This window comes from Entelurus aequoreus, linkage group LG16, assembly GCF_033978785.1.
Source record: "Entelurus aequoreus isolate RoL-2023_Sb linkage group LG16, RoL_Eaeq_v1.1, whole genome shotgun sequence".
NCBI lineage: Eukaryota > Metazoa > Chordata > Actinopteri > Syngnathiformes > Syngnathidae > Entelurus > Entelurus aequoreus.
In genome coordinates, this window is record NC_084746.1 from 26,973,734 (window position 1) to 26,995,078 (window position 21,345).

Here is a 21,345-nt window from a genome sequence, read left to right on the forward strand (position 1 = left end):
GTCAGTACAGATTGGTGTTCTATCGAATTTTGTTGTGCATTACAAACTCAAAAGCGATTTGGGTGCTGACATAAAAGCTAGCTTATCTCTTGCCGCAGCTAGCTTATGGCTAATGCCGTAGCACGCCAATGTGTTAGTACGCCAGAAAAAAAGTTCCTCAATGTTCACTCTTACAACAACAATAGTTGTTGTAAGAGCATTGTTATTATACAGGTTATGGATCGTAAATGAAGTATTGTTGGCAGTTTTTGAATGCATATTTAAAGTGATTTAGAGGTAGAATTGATTTCACCCGTTAGCTGCATTGCTAGCCACCTAGAACAAGCCGATTTTTACAAGTTAGAATACAAAAAATATATATATTTGGTCTTCTTGTCTCTCATAAATATTGTGAACGATAGGCAAAATTCCCCAAAAAAGTGAAGTTCCCCTTTAAGAGATTTGAGCAAAAAAAGAAAAAAAAATTAATCAAAATGTTTTCATGCCCTTTGGCTGCCAGTGTATCGTATACCGGTGAAATAATTGGACATTGAAAAAAACCCTTGTTTGCTAAAATCATGTATAATGCAGTAACACAACAGAAATAATGGCCAAAATATAGCAAAACATTTACTGAAATGACAAAAAAATCTTTAGCCTTTTAAAAAAATTTAAAACATCAAAGGGGCCTCACCAACCTTAGATTTTTCAGTATCCTTTCAGGTCCTTTAGTAAAACAAAACATTGGACATCCCTGCCTTATAATATGTAGTGGTGGTAAAACATATGTATGACATAGACCAGGCCTGGGCAAATTAAGGCTCGGGGCCATATGCGGCCGTTAAACTTTTCAATCTGGCCCGCCGGACATTCCAAAATAATTTGTTTAGAACTTTAAGATGGAAACTGTAGCTGCCATTATGATGTGCAGTGATGTTTTCAAATTACGGGAAGTCTTGAACTATACAAAGTATTTCAATGGTTGGAATCTACGCTTTTCCATGATATACTAGTTACTATGGTTTGATTGATTGATTGATTGAGAAGTTTATTGACATCTTAAAGAATTGAATCCATGTAATGCTTTAAAAAGGCAAATGGATGGCACAAAAAGCCAAAAGGCTTGTTTCCAATGTGGTCCATGGTAATCTAAGTCACAGCAGCTCAGACGAGGCACCAAGCAGTGTGGGTGGGGAGCGTTTCCACAGAGTGTTTCCAGAGCGGCCAGCCTGAAATGCGGGTGTCAGGGACAGACGAGGAAGGATATTTTTACAACAAAGTTCTAAAGCTGATATATATCAGATACTGTATATCAGATTGTAGGTGGGGATTTTTTACCCACCGTGTTCATATTTCGCTGTGTTTGTTGCATTTTTGATGTGTTTCGCTTGATTGTAAATAATGACGATCGAGAGGGGGTGTGACGTTAATATGTTGTCAATATTCAGTGTTTTATCATTCATAGCTAATATTGTAAATCCCACATTCTTTATTTTCATGTACATTCTGGGTGTCTCATTCCTGTAAAAAAAATTTAAATTCCATCCCTTTTTTAAGGCAGTCTGTCATAACATGTTTAGCATACAAACTGTGTCCTGGGCATGACGTTAAAGTGCATCCGGCAGTGGAGGCTCTTGGGGCACTAGGAGGTTAACCCCTTAACTACTGTTACCCCAGGTGGCCCTTGGCAAAGGCCTAGTACCCGACTGCCCCCTAGCCAGGGATACGGCGAAGACCCGCTGCCTTGTGGGTAAGTCTTGGAAGACAAAGGCTAGGGGAGCACACCCTGAAAGAAAAGCAACGTGGTTGGTGGCACACGACAGGCGGTCCTCCAAAAAACTGGAGCTCCGGCAGCCTCCTGCAACTGTGGAAGAGTGCCGGTCGTCCTGGGTTCCCCTTGCCACCGGATCCCACCCTCTCACAGTGAAGAAGTGCTGCTGGGACATGCGCACCCCCAGTGGCACTTTAAACAAGCTCCTCTGCGCAGGTATTCATCTCTGCCTCGGTGAGACCAGCTACCGGAAATGAAACAAAGTCTGGTGGCGATGGGGTGTCTGATAACGGGAGCAGGTATGAATGCACCGGAAGCTTCTAGTCAGAACCCTGCACACCAGCGGTACAGGGCTATCTGTGGTCGCTAGTAGCTGAAATTGAGTGGCAGCTGCTCTCGGCAGACCCCTGTACGCCTGAGCAGCCCTATTTAGGATTGCACTGCTCACCCCAACTGGGGAAAGGCCTAGAAAAGGTGACCCAAACATTGCCCACTCAAAACCATCCTGGACAGGCTACCGCACCTGTCGGGAATTCCACTCCGCGGTCGAAATAAAGCAAAGAAAATAATCCCTCTTAAACTGGCATCATGGAACATAAGGACACTCTTGGACACTAGCGTTACCACTGATAGACCCCAGCGCAGAACTGCACTCATTGCAGCAGAACTAAACCGCTACAATATTGATATTGCTGCACTTAGTGAAACCAGACTCCTGGATGAAGGATCCCTGAAGGAAGAAGGGCAAGGTTACACTTTCTTCTGGAAGGGATACCCTCCAGGAGGGGAGCATCAGCACGGTGTGGGACTTGCAATAAAAAACAGCCTCCTACCAAAACTCCCAGAAGCACCGGTTGGCATAAGTGAAAGGCTCATGTCACTCAGGATCCCTCTGGCTAAGAAAAGATATGCCACCCTTCTTAGTGCCTATGCACCGACGCTACCATCAAAGGAAGATGTTAAAGACCGCTTCTACCGGGCATTAGATGAGGCCCTCCGTTGCACACCTAAGGAGGACAAGATCTTTTTGTTGGGCGATTTCAATGCCAGAGTGGGGAAGGACAACAAGGTGTGGAGTGGTGTTATTGGCAGGCATGGTATTGGACAAGCCAATGCTAACGGCCTACGGCTGCTAAGCCTCTGTGCTGAGCATGACTTGACCATCACAAACACCATCTTCCAACTAAAAAATAAGCACAAAACATCCTGGATGCACCCACGCTCCAAACATTGGCACCTGATTGATTACACCATTGTGAGACGCTCAGACATAAAAGACGTATCACTAACTCGTGCAATGAGAGGAGATGAGTGTTGGACCGACCACCGGCTCATCATAACCAGGCTCCGGCTGCAAGTACGCCCTGCTATCCGTCTTCAAAAGTCAGGGAAGAAGAGGCTTGACTGTACCCGGCTAGCAGATCCTATGGCTCGGGACAATCTCCGTCTCTCTCTGGCCAAAAACCTGGAAGACATCGAGCATATTCTGGAGAGTGATGATTCCATTGACGACAAATGGACCTCTATCAGCTCCAGGCTCTATGAGGCAGCATCCCAATCCATTGGCTATAAGCGCAGAAAGCATCAGGACTGGTTTGATGACAACACAGCCACAATAACCACCATGCTCAAACACATACACACAGCACACAATGCTGTACTCAACAACCCCACTTCAGCTGTGCTCCGACAGCAATGGCAAACATCCAGAAGGGAGGTGCAGCCAAAATTGCGTGCCCTGAAGAATGAGTGGTGGATATCAAAGGCAGCTGAAATACAATCTCATGCCAACAAAAATGATATGCACAACTTTTACGATGCAATGAAAACCATCTACGGCCCAAGAAACTGCGCTGTCTCCCAGCTAAAGTCTAACGATGATACAACCCTCATAAAAGACCAGAAGCTCATCACCAAAAGATGGGCAGAACATTTTGAAACTCTGCTAAATCAGCCCGCCCCAACAGACCCCTCAGTTCTGGAGGAACTACCTGACTACCCAACCATCCATGACCTTGACCTTCCACCAACCTTTGGAGAGGTTAAGAGTGCAATAAGGTCTCTGAAAGACAACAAGACCCCTGGTCCTGACAGCATCCCTGCAGAGCTCTTCAAGCAAGGAGGCTACCATTCCATCCGTGCCCTTTTCCTTGTCATCAGCAAAGTGTGGAAGCATGAAACTGTCCCTCAGCAGTGGAGAGATGCCAATATTATCACCATCTACAAAGGAAAGGGGGACAAGTCCCTCTGTGGCAACAGTCGTGGCATTTCACTTCTGGCTGTTGCTGGTAAAGTCTTGGCTAAAGTCATGCTACACAGGCTGGTGAACAACATCACGGAAGACCTGTTGCCGGAGTCACAATGTGGTTTCAGGAAGAACAGGAGCACTGTGGACATGGTGTTCACAAAACGGCAGCTTCAGGAGAAGTGTAGGGAGCAGCCCCAGGACCTCTTTGTTGCTTTCATTGATCTGTCGAAGGCTTTTGACACCGTCAACAGGGAGCTTCTCTGGAATATCCTCCTGAAGTTCGGCTGCCCACAGAAGTTTGTCAACATCCTAAGGCAATTCCATGAAGGGATGATGTCACGTGTGACTATTGGCGGCCAGGAATCAGAACCCTTTAAGGGATGTGTTCTTGCTCCAGTCTTGTTTAATATCTTCCTCCTGTGTGTGACACTGCTGCTTCATGAGAGGATCAAGAAGGGCAGTGGCGTTGCCGTCGACTTCCGACTTGACGGGAACCTGTTTAACATCCGGAGGCTCCAAGCAGTCACAAAAGTCACACCAGTGCAACTCATCAAACTCCAATACGCAGATGACTGCGCAGTTGTGGCCCACACACCGGAAGCGCTGCAAGCTACCCTCTCAGCCGCTGCAAGTGCTTATGGAAGACTGGGCCTCTCTGTCAACGTGGCAAAAACCGAGGTAATATGCCAGTGGGCATCCACTCCTCCACCTCATCCACCAACCTTCACCATCGACAATAAACCACTAGCAGTAGTGGACTCTTTCAAATACCTTGGCAGCTTTCTCTCTGACGATTGCAGTATCGACAGGGAGGTTCAAAACCGGATCAAGCAGGCGTCAGCATCTTTTGGCAGACTCAGGGGAAGGGTCTTCCAGAACAAAGACCTTAAGCTACATACCAAGGTAGCGGTCTGTTTAGCTGTGGTCATGACGACCCTCCTCTACAGCTGTGAAGCGTGGACCCTGTACAGCCGTCACCTCAGGATGCTGGAGGCCTTCCACATCAGGTGCTTACAATGCATCCTGGGGATATCCTGGAAGGACAGAGTCCCCCACACTGAAATACTCTGCAAGACCAACAGCACCAGTGTGGAGGCTACAGTCACCCATCACCAACTTCGCTGGCTAGGCCACGTTATCAGGATGCCAGAAGAACGCTTACCACGCAAGGTGCTTTATGGTCAGCTTCATCTTGGTCACCGCTTGGCAGGAGGCCCAAAAAAGCGTTATAAAGATCAAATGAAGACTATCATGAAGAAATGCGGCCTGAACCCAACCCAGCTGGAGGACACTGCAGTCCAACGTTCCACCTGGCGGCAGCTCCTCCAACAAGGAGTTCATAAGCTTGAGGAGGACCGAAGTGGTCAACGAGCCAGGAAGCGTCAAAGAAGGCATGAAGCCATTGCCACACCTGCACCCCCAGTCAGTGCCTTCACATGCTCTGTTTGCGGCAGATCATGTGGATCACGGATTGGACTATTCAGCCACATGAGGACTCACAAAACATAGAGGTGGATTGTCGTCATCGGATACGATGGACAACCTGAAGAAGCATTCAATCAGACATTATTGTGAGTTTTTGTATTATTGTTCCTAAAAATCCGATATACCGTCCCCCAGACACATTTTGTTCTCTAAATTTGGCCCCAGAGTCAAAATAATTGCCCAGGCCTGACAGACTCTACTGTGTGATACAAGTTTTATAATTTCAACATCATTTTGGGTAAAGAGACGTAAAGTGTGACATGAAAACACATTATAATACACTGTAGGAAGCATTAAGTAATATTTGATGCAAAACAATGTTCACTTCAGTAGGTTCATTTGGCAATGGAAAGCAGGCAAATTAATGTGAACATATCCCACATTAAAAGCTTTTCAATTCAGTACAGTTTTGTCTGTTGGGGTCCTATCTTTTGGAAACGCTCCGTGTCTAACATTGGTCAGCTCTCCCAATTATTCAGTCCACTGACAAGTGAAACAAATGGGAGCAACCCAGTGCATCCTGCATTATCTCCACTCCTTGGATTCCCTGACAATAATTAATACAATGGCAAGATTCTGCTTCTGGGCCTACCAGACAACATAAGCTCTCCCTTTTTGAGGGCTCTCAAGAGGAAATATCACCCGGGGTGTGATGTCATACATATACTGTACATGGTGGCCTCTTGCAGCCAGGTCTGTTTGATATTTATCCACAGTACAAGGATGAACTAGAATGTCAATTATGCCAAGAAAAATATGAACACTTTGACCATTGCAGCATCTATAGCCTTGAACAGCATATAGGAAGGTCACATGACATGATCATACCAATGCAGCAGTGCGGATCACCTCACACACTATTTCATTGTATTATCATGAGCTCATAGACAGCGTATCGACATTATCCCTAATACGTACAATAAAGTGCTTATACACACTCTGTGGAAACATCATTAGGTACTCAGAACAATCTAATATACGAGCTGGAGGAAGGCATTATTGTAACAATATGTGTATTATTAGGTTTGTAGATAGCAGTGGTTTAAAATACAGATACATATTTGTTAAAGTGTCTCCCGAGCTGTCAATAAAGCATTATCTTTTAAATGAATAATTTTTTATGTTACATTGAATTGAATTGTACAATTGTTTAACATTGCATGCACTTTTAAAATAACAAATAGGTATAATTTCTATTTTGATATATAAATAAATAAAGAAAGAGAGAGATATCTTAATATCAAAAGTTGATTTTGGGTGCGTGACGGGCCCAATATGACCCTTAAGAGAATAGCAGCCTTTCCTATTTTGGCTGGCGAATGTATTACAGGTTTTTTTTAATTATAGAGGAGCACATTCCCCCAGCATCCATTAAAGGAATGCCAGGCTAATTTTAAATCCTCACAGCAGGCACTGGCTTCAACGGCAAGAAAAGTGGATGAGTTTCTCTTTAACAGCTGTAATTTGTGTTTTCCAATCACCATGCTGATTTCTGCTCATTATACTCTGGTTTCACACCGGTAAGTGAGCAAAGTTTGGATTGATTGACTCTAATTAACTAAGAAATGTTCCGAGCCATGGATTTATTATCATGCTAGCTAGCCACAAATGTCAAAGACTTTCACAAATTATTATCTTGTTAAGATAAATATCGCGGAAATCAGATGAGTGTGAAGGAAGAGGGAACATGTATTGTTATCGTGATGAATTAGTTTGGCATGTTTTCTGCACATTAAGGGATCACCAGAGAGAATACAGCTTTCCTCTGTTGTAAAGCAATGACAGATACAGCTAACTAAACTTCATGGTGGCATAATACCTTCAATTACAGTATTACAGTATTGTCTATATGTAAATGTCAAGGCTTAGAGTCACATTTAATGCAAATGTTCTCACAGGAAAATTAAACCATGTCATCTATAAACTATTTGGAGATGAGATGGGATTTTTGTCACTCTACATTTTATTTCATTCTAATTGGGAATGTTCTAAACTTATGTTTTAATGAATTTAGTCAATTGGTGCATCCAGGAGGATCTGTGCCCCATGGATATCGCTCAATTTAAAAGGTGACTGCACTTTTTTCACAATCATAATTTTTTTTAGGATTTTAAAGACGATTAAAACACTTGTAGCTCATGAGAGTCACCGTTGTAGCCTTCAAAGCTCTCTAAAACAACTTCAAAGCTCTCCAACGTTTTATGTACACGCTGCAAGTCTATATATAATGTAGTAAAATACACGTTGAAAAGAATAAGTAATATGGACAATATTTACCGTATTGTGGTCATTTTAAGCATTGCCGGAACTAATTCCTCTGCGCATTTATTTCCGTTTCCATAGCAGCGCACTTCCGACTTTCGGCGGCAAATGTGTGTTCCTACTAGGGTTGTACGGTATACCGGTACTAGTATAGTACCGCGATACTAATGAATCATATTTGGTACTATACCGCCTCTAAAAAGTACCGGTTCCGCCCCCGTTTTTTTTAACAGGCATAATGGCGCATCGTCGTCACGTCGTGACATTGCTGGTTTTACGAGCAGAGGAGCATGTTCAGCAACGCACAATCACGGAGTACTTACAAGCAGACACGGTGTGTAGACAGAAAAGGGAGAATGGACGTGTTTTGGCTTAAAAACTAACGATAAAAGTGAAGCTATAACACTGAAACGCCCTCAGGAAGAGGTGCTTTAAGACATGGCTAGCTAGCTAGCGGCTAATGTCCAGCCGGAGTCTGCAGTGTTTTAGCTTCTTCTAAATCACTAATCCTCGCCTCCATGGCGACAAATAAAGTAGGTTTCTTACAAGTATCATCCCTGCTGGACGAGGAATAGCTAAACAAGCTTCACTACACACCGTAGCTTACCCTGAATGTTCCTGAGTGTAAACAAACGCCATTGGTGGATCCACACCTAACATCCACTGTAATTATACCAAGTAGAGTAGCGTATGTAGTCGATATTACTATGATTACATTGATATATTTGGCATCACAACATCTTGTTGTTGTTTTTTTAAATATATATTATGTTTATAAACTCAGGAAATATGTACCTGGACACATGAGGACTTTGAATATGACCAATGTATGATCCTGTAACGACTTGGTATTGGATTGATGCCCAAATTTGTGGTATCATCCAAAACTAATGTAAAGTATCCAAACAACAGAAGAATAAGTGATTATTACATTTCAACAGAAATGTAGATAGAACATGTTAAAAGAGACAGTAAGCGGATATTAACAGTAAATTAACAAGTAGATTAATAATTAATTTTCTACCACTTGTCCTTAATAATTTTGAAAAAAATAATAGAATGAGAAATGACACAACATGTTACTGCATACGTCAGCAGGTAAATTAGGAGCCTTTGTTTGCTTACTTACTAATAAAAGAAAAGTTGTTTCGTATATTCAATATTTTATTTAAGGACAAAATTGCAATAAGAAACATATGTTTGATGTACCGTAAGATTTTTTGTTAAAATAAAGACAATAATGCCATTTTTTGTGGTCCCCTTTATTTAGAAAAGTATCGAAAAGTATCGAAATATATTTTGGTACTGGTACCGGTACCAAAATATTGGTATCGGGACAACCCTAGTCCCTACTTCCGGATACAAACGCGAGTGTTTTTTTAATCATGGCAGACTTGGTAATAGACACCAAAAGCAACTTTTTTTGGACAAATGAGGATTTACAACCTTATCTTTTTTAACCTGAAAATAAGGAGGATGAACTGCTGCTTTTGGAAGCGAGCACAAACAGAAGGTGAAACGTTGGAGCAGACGGAAGCTGAGGGTGAAGTCGACGTGAATTTGACGCCGTAAATGTGTCGCTTGGAGCCGAGCTACGCCGACAGAAATTGATTTCTTACCCAAAATCAACTGGAAATGTCCCCAGCCAGCTGGGCCAAACGAACATCTGTCCATTGAGTGAGTCACTATAATATCGATCAGGATACACGCAGCACGCCATAAGTGTTATTACAACTACAGTACATATGCTGTCCAGCTAGTTGTGTACAAACAAACATTTAAAGTGGGGTAAAACTTTACAGATACTGTAAATATGATTGTTCATGTTTTTCAGTCAGTACAGATTGGTGTCTGTTCGCAATGTGTTGTGCATTACAAACTCAAAAGCGATTCGGGTGCTGACGCAGATGCTAGCTTATCTCTCGCCGTAGCTTGCTCATGGCTAATACAGTAGCACGTCGACAAGTAAGTGTGCTAGGAAAAAATGTTCCTCAGTGTTCGCTCTTACAATAACAATGTCGCTACAGATTGGTTATTATACAGGTTAGGGAACGTAAATTAAGTATTAATGGCGGTTTTTTAATGCATTTTTAAAGTGATTTAGAGGCAGAATGGATTGCTCCCATTTGCTGCATTGCTAGCCACATAGAACAAGCCTATTTTTACAAGTTAGAATGCAAAAATAAAATAAAAAATGTGTCTTCTTGTCTATCATAATGATTGTGAACGATAGGGATATTAAAAAAAAAAGTGCAGTTAACATAGCTGACTGGAACAGCAGCACTTCTGCTAGTCGCAGCTAAATAGTACACATTTTATCTCAGTTCTACCAAATTGAATTAATTTTTAACAGCTGACTAAGCTGATTCTTGCAAACTACAGGGCAGTATAACCTATCAAATCCCCTTTAGACCCTCCTACCAATCCGCAAAAAGTAATGATAGTTTTGTCCCGATATAAATGTTATTTCCACTTTTGTGTTCCAGAAGTTGGCAGCACCTCCCTCATTGATATTTTAGACACAGTAGCACCTCTCACAACTTACATTCTTTCCCGGTGCTGCTTTGGCTCCATGGCTCAACTCCGTGACTGGCTCGGGAACAAAGGCTGGGTTTGGTACTGAGAGGACACCTCCATTTCCCTTGTTTTCAAAGCGCAGAGTTTTGGTTAGCTTTAAGACGCACGCTTTGATACACACGGCTTCTCGCTGATGACTAAAAAGCAAGCGCTGGGGTGAATCGGTGTGAAACGGGCCCGTCGTCTGCATGGTGGCGCCACGCTGAAACGCTGCCTATAAATCAGATTTTTAGAAGGAAATAAGAGGGGGAAAAAAGAACACTGTGAAACTTTCGCTTCTTTTTCATATTAAACCAATTGCAAATACTGTGCATATGTAAAGTCAGCACCTTGCAGCACACCTGCAGATTAACGTGAGGACAGATAATTGTCCTATAATGAATTCAGTGATCTGTTTTAAAAGGTCAGTGTTAAGGATGTTATATGCATAAGGACTTCATTTCATCCAAAACAAATCCCACTGACAACAACAAACATTCAGTGATAGCAATGAGCTTAGATACTAAACATCATAGAGGTTGTTGTGTGCACACTGCCCCCTTCTGTTATCAAAAGCAGGCCAGGCTGCCAGTACATCTTAAACATAAAAACAAAAGTACAGCAGTGTCTCTATTAGGCTGACAGTGGGGCCGACCCATATTGCTAAGCAATCTTGCAGTTGTTCTATTCATGCACCCTTTTTATTATTCATCACCACTATTTTGATGAAAATGTAAATATTTAATAGGGCATGTATTGTTTATTTAGAAAGGTTTGAACTTTTAAAATGGAGAATGTATCATTAGAATGAGCACCCCCCTCACCAAAAAAACATATATATATATATATATATATATATATATATATATATATATATATATATATATATATATATATATATATATATATATATATATATATATATATGTATATATATATATATATATATATATATATATATATATATACAGTATATATTTACATTTCTGACAAGTATTGTAAATGTGATTTGGTTATCATTTCAATTGGAAAATGGTGTTTTCCCCAGGGTGTTTCTTTCCCCACAGTGTTCAAGCAACATCCTTTTGTGCACACTATTTACCCCTGTATCGCTTCGGGCTAATGTCTCAATAATTTTCACTCCTTTTCTCAGGTCCTTCCCACAAAGGACTTAACTAATGATCCATGGACAAAATGAAGCATTTAAATTTATTCATTAATCATTCATCTCCAGCTCATTGAAAATGCTAAACTTCCACAAAATTAAGATTGAATATTGAAAAGTGATTGAGGTAGACAGCCTTCAGAGCGACGGAGAGTGCGGGCGGGGGGGTTTTATCTAGAACCAGAGCGGAACCTCTGCACACACATCGGTGGTCAAGGTGTGCTAAGTGCTAGTTAAGGTCACCGGCTTTCACTAGTTGTAATTGGATCTAAAAGGAATCTGGAGAAGCGTAGAATTTCTGTCAACACTGCCTGTAATTATTCTCTTTTCCAATTAATGGTGACATAGATTAATTATCTGATGAGGCAAAGCCAATTGCAATCATTCACCCAGCTAAAATTAGATCAGTCCTGACAGCAGCATGAAAGTCACCTGTTTCATTGTTATGGATCTGCAGCGAGTAAAAGAGTGGGGTGTAGGAAAGGTCGTGGAGAGATAGTGAAGCGTGATATAAGTAAGTTGTCTGGTACAGGTGAATGTCCCACTCTTTGAACTGAAGACATTTACTTGTCGGGTTTGGCCGTGTCCACGCTGGATTGTTTGTCCATGTCACCGGTGGTAGTAGAGCCCAAAGTAGAGATGACTCCTGTTTGAAAGCATAACAAAACAATTAAAAGAAGTGGAAAAAGGACATTATAGTATCAGTGTCCTAGTCACATATTATTTTTTTGTGGGGAAGGAGAACAAGAGGCTCTTGGTCAACCATATCCAGGTTCAGTGCTCTTCTCTTCCTCAGCATGCAGTTTTTCTATTAAACTGCTTGGCACTGTCAACCAGCTTGGGAATCTGAGCAGGCGCAGTCATGCAGAAATTCTCTGACTAACAATTATATCAGAAACAGGATCTTGGATTACTGTCCTCGGGGACTGGGCCAGTGGGCGTCTGCTCCAATCATTACTGGCCATTCAACAAGGCTCTGCACTGCTCTCCACTGTTAGCCATTGTCAATTATGCCATCCCTGGTGTAAACCCCACGGAACACAAAGCTGAACTGCCAGTTCCGGCTGTAGTGTAGCAGGCTGACAGCCCACCGCATCCCCCCCCGGTCCCCCTCCCACTTACCACCACATGCCCTGCCATCTTGAGGTTTGTGAGCATCCTTCACTTTAGGCTGCTTTTTAAGCAAACCACCGCTTGCATCAAGCTTGCCATAGCCTGACCTTCCTGCTGCCTAGCTGGTGGGGGTCAAGTGGACATGATGGGTCAGTGAAAAAAACCCCACAGGATTGAGCTATCAGTTATTGATTTCTTAATTATAAACTGGAAAATAACAAGGTTACTCGATGCCTCGCTCACTTAAAGCAAATTACGAACTCAGGCCGATCCCTGATATATTGTGACAATCCTTCCAACTGTGAATTTATAAATCTAATTTTCGTATAGACTATACTTTTTGGAGGCTGGCCGCATTAAGCTGGACTGCTCACAAGGAGCCTGTTTTAAAGTGAGTGCTGCCTGCTCTGGTGGGCCCAGCGCTGAGCTGTGACGGGTGACGGTGCGCTTGAATACACCGGCTCTTTTGTCCTTCACACTCTGCAGCTCGCTGATAGCTCCTCCCTCTACCATCGCCCACCCTTCCCCGCCTGGAGCTGTGATCTGCCGTGAAGAGGGGCCGGGCCAATGAGAAATGGCTGCTCCCGGTAATGTCCGTAGAAGACCCATCAAAGAGCATGTCAGCAGTGCACGGAGGTGGGCCACTTTACAGTATTTTTACCAGGTTATCCCCTGGACAGCCTCTAATCAAATCTTAACATATTTTGCCTCCAGCATAGCTGATAAATCAGCTCAATACTGATGCTGAATAACAACAGGAGAATATAAATTTAATTTTGTGACGCTGTTTAAGCAGGAGTAGTAAAAAAATTGGCCTTTTCCTTTATGCACTCCGGCTACCTGGCGCTGCAGTAACGCTGGACAGAAAAGATTCATCACTGTCCCTCTGTCCGCTATGACCTCATCGCACATCAAAGTGCAGATTAGACGCTGATTATCCTCTAATTGAAGATCCTTACGTTTTAACCTTGCGGAATGTTCATAGACTTATCTGCAAGACAGGACAGACGGCTATTTTGACTAAGAAACAAGGGTCAACAAGGGTTTATTTATTTATTTATTTTTTTAATAATTTTTATTATTTACTTACTTTATTTTATTTTATTTTATTTATTTATTTATTTGTATTTGTTATTTTTAATTTAATTTAATTTGATTTGTATTTTATTTTATTTTATTTTATTTTATTATTATTATTATTTTTTTTAAAATTATTATTATTATTTTTGTTTAATCTTATTATTTATTTGTGTGTGGCGTCGCACGGGTCTCGCTTCCTGTTGGGTGGGGTCCGTGCCCGTGTGGCCCGACCTTGCGCTGTGGGGTCTCTGTTGGCGACTTGATGTGGTGGCGGCGCGGCGCCCGTGTCTGGTCTGGATGCTGTGTCTCAGTTGTTTGGGCGGTGGCGTGTTTGTGCGGGTTTGGGTTGGGGTGGTGGGGTCTTTTGGTGGTGGGGGGGGGTGTTGGTGTCTCTTATTTGCGTGTTGGCGTTTGGGCTGGCCGGCGGGCTGGCGCTGGCTGGTCTCCGTGATCCTGTTGGCGTGTGGTTGCCGGTCGCGTTTTTTTTTTATCGCTTTGATTTGATTGGGTGGTGCTGGCCGTCTGGGGGTGTTGTGGCTGCTGTTTCTGCTGCCGTTTGTTTGTGGTGTGGGCGCCCGTGGCTGCTGGGTCTGGTGCACGGGGGTGGCTGATGTTGTGACTGGTGGCATTGCGCGCGCGCGTGGTGGTTGTCGGGGCTGAGAAACTGTGTGTATATATGTGTATGTGTGTGTATGTATGTATGTATGTATGTATGTATGTATGTATGCATGTATGTATGTATGTATGTATGTATGTATGTATGTATGTATGTATATATATGTGTGTGTATGTGTACATGTGTATGTGTATGTATATAGATATGTATGTATATTTCTGGGGGTACGTTCTGGGCCTGCCTGTCGGGTGGGGGTCGGCGCCTCAGGCTACTGCATCTGGACTGCGTGTCTGGAGCTCCTGGGTCCCACCGTCCATCCCTTCCGGGTGCCCATCTTGGTTGGGGCCTGGTGGGTCTGGTCCCTGCGTCTACTGTGGTAGCTTGGTGCTGCAGGGTATTCCGGGGTGCTGCGAGTCGGCCAGTTGTTGGGGTAGCGACCTTGTGGGTCAGCATGTCTGTGATCTTCTTTTAATTCTTTTTTTTTTTTTTAAATAGATGTAATTATTTATTTATTCTTATTTTTTAATATATTTTATTAATATTATTATTATTATTATTATTATTTATTTATTTATTTTATTTATTTATTTTCCCCTACCTCAGGGGGGGGACTCGGCGGGGCGGTTGCTGGTTGTTCCATCTGCATCGTTGGGGTCCCTGCGGGTGGGGTGGGTGGTTCCCGTGGCCCCGTGCTGGGTGGTCCTGTGGCGGCCGGCTTGGGTGGGGTGGCCGTGGGCTGGCCTCGCCGCGCTCTCCGGGGGTGGGGGTGGGCTCGTGGGGGCCCGGTTGCCGGTGGGGCGGGGGCGGTCTTCCCGTTCGGTTGCGGGGGGCCTCCGGGCCCCTCGGGCGGGGCGTCCCGCCTTTCTGTCCGTGTGGGGTGTGGTCTCTCGCTGGCTTGGGGTCTGGCTGCCCCCTGCTTTTCTCGTGCCTTGTCCTCTGCCGGGTGCGTCTGTCTGCGGCCTGCTGCTGGCCCTTGTGGGCGGCGCGGTGGGCCAGGCTCTGGGGTTCCTGTTGCTGTCCGGCTTGGCTGCGTGGGGGCGGTGGTCCCTGGTTCTCTGGGCACCACACCTACTGTTTGTGGGATGGGCTCTCGGGAAGGCTGGGGTCGTACTCTGGCTCCCGCACACACTGGGAGTCAAATGTATTGTACATGCAAATTCACATATACTCACATACATACATACACACATACATAGGTACCTACGCTCCCACATACATATACAGTACATATTTACACACTCAAAGTTCTTACATCCACACGCACGCTCATTATACAAACATACTGTATACACAAAAATCCAGGGAACTTGGAGCGCCAACTGTAAAATCTACATCAAGCTGAATGGAGGTCCAGAAGCAAGAGTAATTGTTGTCCATGACATCAAGGACCTGGACAATTTTTAAAGTTGAAACAGCTTCCACAAAAACGATAATAATGGACTTTGACAGAAAACAAACACCCAGAATCGACACTACTATGTTTCAAGGGACGACTAAACAAGAGGACCTACATTCAGGATTGCATCCACCTACACTTATAGAGATTATTGAAACATCAAAGATTGTTGAACAAGAAAATATGGAACTAAAAAATTTCTGCAACAAAGATCACAAAAACCAGGATTTGGAAAATGATATGGATCCAGATACAATTTTTTTCTCCCACATCAGTAATAATTGTTTTTATTATACAGATGATCAATATAATAGCAACATTGAATGTGATAACAAATTGTCAATTACACATTTTAATAGCAGAAGCTTGTATGCAAATTACAACATGTCAGGACTGGGTCTGTGGCGTGGTTTGTTCTCCCGTGGTGCAAAGGAAAATTGGCGCGTGCGAGGCGTGAATTTAAATACATGTTTATTTAACAATAAAAAAGAAATAAACAAAAGGCGCTCACAGAGGAGGTAACAAACTTGGCTATGAAACAAAAGACATGCATGTGGGCACAAAAACTATGAACAATAAACACAAACTTACTTGACATAGAGAACTGTGACACGACATGAAGCAGAGTGCTGAATGTGTGAGGACGCCAGGACGAACAACAGGAAAACAATGGACTTAAATAACACAGACATGATTAAAGACAGGTGCGTGAGTCGTGAGGACTGGTGAAAACTAATGGGTTGCTATGGTGACAAACAAGAGTGCACAATGAGTCCAAACGTGGAACAGGTGAAACTAATGGGTAACCATGGAAACAAGACAAGGGAATGAAAAGCAGGAACTAAAAAGAGTCCAAAACCCAAGTAGAACATAACTTAAACAAAACATGATCACACAGATGCGACAGAGCCCCTCCCTTAAGGACATATACCAGATGTCCACAAAAATAAAAACAAAACAATGATCAATAGTAATGGGAGGGCGGGAGGGGGACATGGCGGTGGGTTGCCAGACGACGTGTCCCCGTATCCACCGGGGCATAATCAGGTGGCGGCGACGTGTAGACCACCGCTGTAACTGACGAGGTGGGCGACCCGGGAATGGCCATATCCATGGCCAATGAGGTGGCCGCACTTGGCGTGGCGGCCGAACAGGTAGTGGCCACATCCGTGGCCGATGAGGAGGTCGGCGTACCTGGCGTGGCGGACGCCCATGGACTGGCCACATCCATGGCCGACGAGAAGGCAGGCGCTTCGTCGACGTGGCAGACGCAGATGACGAAGCTTGGCGTGGTGCGTCGGGCGGCAAAGCTTGGCGTGGCGTGTCCTGGCAGCGTGGGTCTTGGTCTTGGCAGCGTTGGTCTTGGCAGTCTTGGTCTTGGCGTGGTGTGTCTTGGACTTGGTCTTGGCGTGGTGGGTCTTGGCGTGGTGGGTCTTGGACTTGGTCTTGGCGTGAGGGGTCTTGGTCTTGGCGTGAGGGGTCTTGGACTTGGTCTTGGCTTGAGGGGTCTTGGACTTGGTCTTGGCGAGGGTCTGGGTCTTGGTCTTGGCGTGGTTGGTCTTGGCGTGGTTGGTCTTGGCGTGGTTGGTCTTGGCGTGGTTGGTCTTGGCGTGGCGGTGCTTGGCGTGGCGGTGCTTGGACTTGGTCTTGGCGTGGCGTTGCTTGGACTTGGTCTTGGCGTGGCGGTGCTTGGTTTTGTCGTGGAGCTGCGACTGGCGGCACTGGGCGTCGTGGAGCTGCGGCTGGCGGCACTGGGCGTCGTGGAGCTGCGACTGGCGGCACTGGGCGTCGTGGAGCTGCAACTGGCGGCACTGGGCGTCGTGGAGCTGCGACTGGCGGCACTGGGCGTCGTGAAGCTGCGACTGGGGGCACTTGGCGTCGTGGAGCTGCGACTGGCGGCACTTGGCGTCGTGGAGCTGCGACTGGCGGCACTTGGCGTCGTGGAGCTGCGACTGGCGGCACTTGGCGTCGTGGAGCTGCGACTGGCGGCACTTGGCGGCGTGGAGCTGCGACTGGCGGCACTTGGCGGCGTGGAGCAGGTAGCAGCACTTGGCGTGGAGCTACCACGGGTGGCGCTTGGCGTGGAGCTGCGACTGGCGGCGTTTGGCGTGGAGCAGGTACTGGCGGCGCTTGGCGTGGAGCAGGTACTGGCGGCGCTTGGCGTGGAGCAGGTACTGGCGGCGCTTGGCGTGGAGCAGGTACTGGCGGCACTTGGCGTGGTGGGGCTTGGCGTGGAGCTGGGCGTGGAGCAGGTGGAGGTGGCCTAGCTGGAGGTTGCGGCTTGGCAGGCCGAAAGACCGGTGGTGGTGACCGAACCGGAGGTTGCGGCTTAGCAGGCCGAAAGACTGGTGGTGGTGGTCGTGCTGGAGGCTGTGGCTTGGCGTGACGAAAAACTGGTGGTGGTGGTGGTCGTGCTGGAGGCTGTGGCTTGGCGTGACGAAAAGCGACCCCACCTGAACAGTCCCCAGCCCTAGCCCCCCCCCCTCAAGGAGCGGATCCCAGACGCGCTCCCTGTGGTCTGGAACCGTCTTTTGGGGTGGGTGGAGGGAGGTCAGGGGGGGGCAGAATCTTCCCCTCCAAACTGTCCAAAATGTCCTTTTTTTTCTACATGTGATTGAGTGGGTGAAAAAAAAGAAACCTGTTGTGACATGGGCGTGGCTTGAGTCTTGGGGGGCGGGGCATGAAATTTGGGTGGCTTGGCTTGACATGCTCTTATTTCTAAAAACATGTCTTGGTAATGTCTTATCATGTCTTTAAAGTCTTTTGCTGGAGGTGAGGGATCACAAGAAAAAGTCTTGAAAAAAAAATCCTGGTCTGTGATGTCATCAGGGTGACGCCGGGCTGCCTGTGGCTTGCTTCCGCCCGGAGGGGGAGGGGCTTGTGGGAGGGGCTTGTGGGAGCGGCGTGTCCTGCCGGCTCGCGGAAGTCTTCCCTCGTCCTTGGCGACGCTTTCGGGACGGGAACGACGCGCCGATTGGCACCAGCTTGCCTCCATTCCCCCACATCATCCCCCTGCGCTCCTTGGGGGGAAAGCGCAGCGTCTCGATCTCCATGGCGCGCAGCACCTCCCAAGAAGCCTCATCCAAACTGACCAACTTTCTTGCGGGAGAATTTTTCTTCTGGCGTCCTACTGACAGGACTGGGTCTGTAGCGTGGTTTGTTCTCCCGTGGTGCAAAGGAAAATTGGCGCATGCGAGGCGTGAATTTAAATACATGTTTGTTTAACAATAAAAAAGAAATAAACAAAAGGCGCTCACAGAGGAGGTAACAAACTTGGCTATGAAACAAAAGACATGCACGTGGGCACAAAAACTATGAACAATAAACACAAACTTACTTGACATAGAGAACTGTGACACGACATGAAGCAGAGTGCTGAATGTGTGAGGACGCCAGGACGAACAACAGGAAAACAATGGACTTAAATAACACAGACATGATTAAAGACAGGTGCGTGAGTCGTGAGGACTGGTGAAAACTAATGGGTTGCTATGGTGACAAACAAGAGTGCACAATGAGTCCAAACGTGGAACAGGTGAAACTAATGGGTAACCATGGAAACAAGACAAGGGAATGAAAAGCAGGAACTAAAAAGAGTCCAAAACCAAGTAGAACATAACTTAAACAAAACATGATCACACAGATGCGACACAACAACATTAAGAACTTTTTGGAACACATCAACGAACCCTTCAAAGTGATTGCTGTCACAGAAACATGGATTGATGATAAAAAAGGAATAGATTTTGATCTGGAGGGATATGAACTAAACTACATCAACAGAACCAACTAAAGTGGAGGAGGAGTAGCTGTGTACGTGATGAAGAACCTGAACTACAAAGTGGTAAAAAACATGTCATTTGCTATAGATAATATCTTAGAATGTATAACCATTGAAATATGTCTGGAAAAAAGCAAAAACATTTTCATTAGTTGTATATATAGATCACCTAAGTCAAGTATAGAAACATTTGAAGAATGGATCAAGGCAACTTACATGGACAATGGTCAAAGAATAATGTTCCTATGTGGTGACTTTAATATTGATTTATTGAACCCTAACAAGCAAAAGTCTATTGATGACTTCATTGATACAATGTACAGCATCAGTTTATATCCTAAAATCACAAAGCCAAGCAGAATCACAGGACACTGTGCCACGCTTATTGATAATATTTTTACCAATGATTTTGATAATAACACTACAAGTGGTCTACTTATAACCGACATTAGTGATCATCTGCCAGTTTTTACAATATATGATGGAAACTACAAGAAGAACATGGAAGACAAAAGGACATTTTGAAGTCTGTGCACAGAGAAGAGGATGATTGCCTTCAAAATTGAGCTACAAAAGCAAGATTGGGACAATGTGTACAATGAAAAAGAGGTTGATGAAGCATATGAACATTTCTTATACAAGTTCATAATACTTTTTGACAAACATTGTCCATGGATACAACTCAGTAATAAACAGAGAAAGAATAATCAACCATGGATGACAAAAGGATTAAAAAATGCTTGTATGAAGAAGAATACACTATATAGGAAATTTATAGCACAAAAAACTGCAGAGGCAGAAATTAAGTACAAAAAGTATAAAAACAAGTTAACAGACATACTACGATCATGTAGAAAAGAATATTACAGTGAATTATTGGATAGGAACAAAAATCACATGAGAGCAACATGGGGCATCCTTAATAACATTATTAAAAATGGCACAAAGAGGGACTACCCCCAATACTTCTTAGATGGAAATTTAAAAAAAATGACAACATAAAGGAAGAAGTTGAAAGCTTCAATAATTATTTTGTAACTACTGGACCAAAATTGGAAGAAAGGATTCCAGACCCAGTTTCAATCGAGGACTATAATGATACCATAGAGCGAAATCCCAACTCCATGTTCCTCAGTAATGTGACACAGGAGGAAATAGTTACAATCGTGAAAAAATGTAAATCTAAGACTTCAACTGATTGTAACGGAATTGATATGGAAACGATAAAAAAGGTTATAGAAGAGATCTCAGGACCATTAATGTATATTAGTAACCTATCATTTCAAACAGGTACATTTCCAAACAAAATGAAAATAGCTAAAGTTGCACCAATTTATAAGACTGGAGACAAACATCAATTTACAAATTATAGACCTGTTTCTTTACTTCCACACTTTTCTAAAATCATTGAAAAACTGTTCAATAACAGATTAGAGAGTTTCATAAATAAAAATAGAATACTCAAAGAGAACCAATATGGATACAGAGCTAATGTTTCAACTTCAATGGCTTTAATTGAAATTACAGAAGAAATTACCAATGCAAGATAGTAAAAAATGTGCAGCAGCAGTGTTCATGGACCTAACTAAAGCATTTGACACTATTAATCACAATATTTTAATCAAAAAACTAGAACGATATGGCATCAGAGGGTTAGTCTTAAACTGGATAAGAAGTTATCTAACGAACAGGAAACAATACGTGAAGCTAGGCGAACACACGTCTACAACGCTAAATATATCCTGTGGTGTACCTCAGGGATCAATACTAGGACCTAAATTATTCAATCTCTATATAAATGACATTTGTAAAGTTACAAAAGATTTAAAGTTAGTACTATTTGCGGATGATACAACAGCGTTTTGTTCAGCTGAACAAACTATAACCTGCTAC

At 44.1% G+C, this 21,345-nt stretch overlaps 1 protein-coding gene across 2 annotated transcripts in view; it reads right to left on the bottom strand.

Moving 5' to 3' along the window:
• Positions 1–21,345, bottom strand: part of klhl14 (kelch-like family member 14) — a 60,760-nt gene that overhangs the window by 29,524 nt on the left and 9,891 nt on the right. Inside the window, exons 1-2 of one of the 2 annotated variants that reach the window (XM_062023496.1) lie at positions 12,184–12,247; positions 12,034–12,112 (exon numbers count right to left, since the gene is read on the bottom strand). The gene's annotated coding sequence lies outside the window, so the exon portion shown is untranslated. Of the gene's footprint in view, positions 1–12,033; positions 12,113–12,183; positions 12,248–21,345 lie in introns of those variants that run through there. The other variant, XM_062023495.1, reaches the window with a different exon arrangement.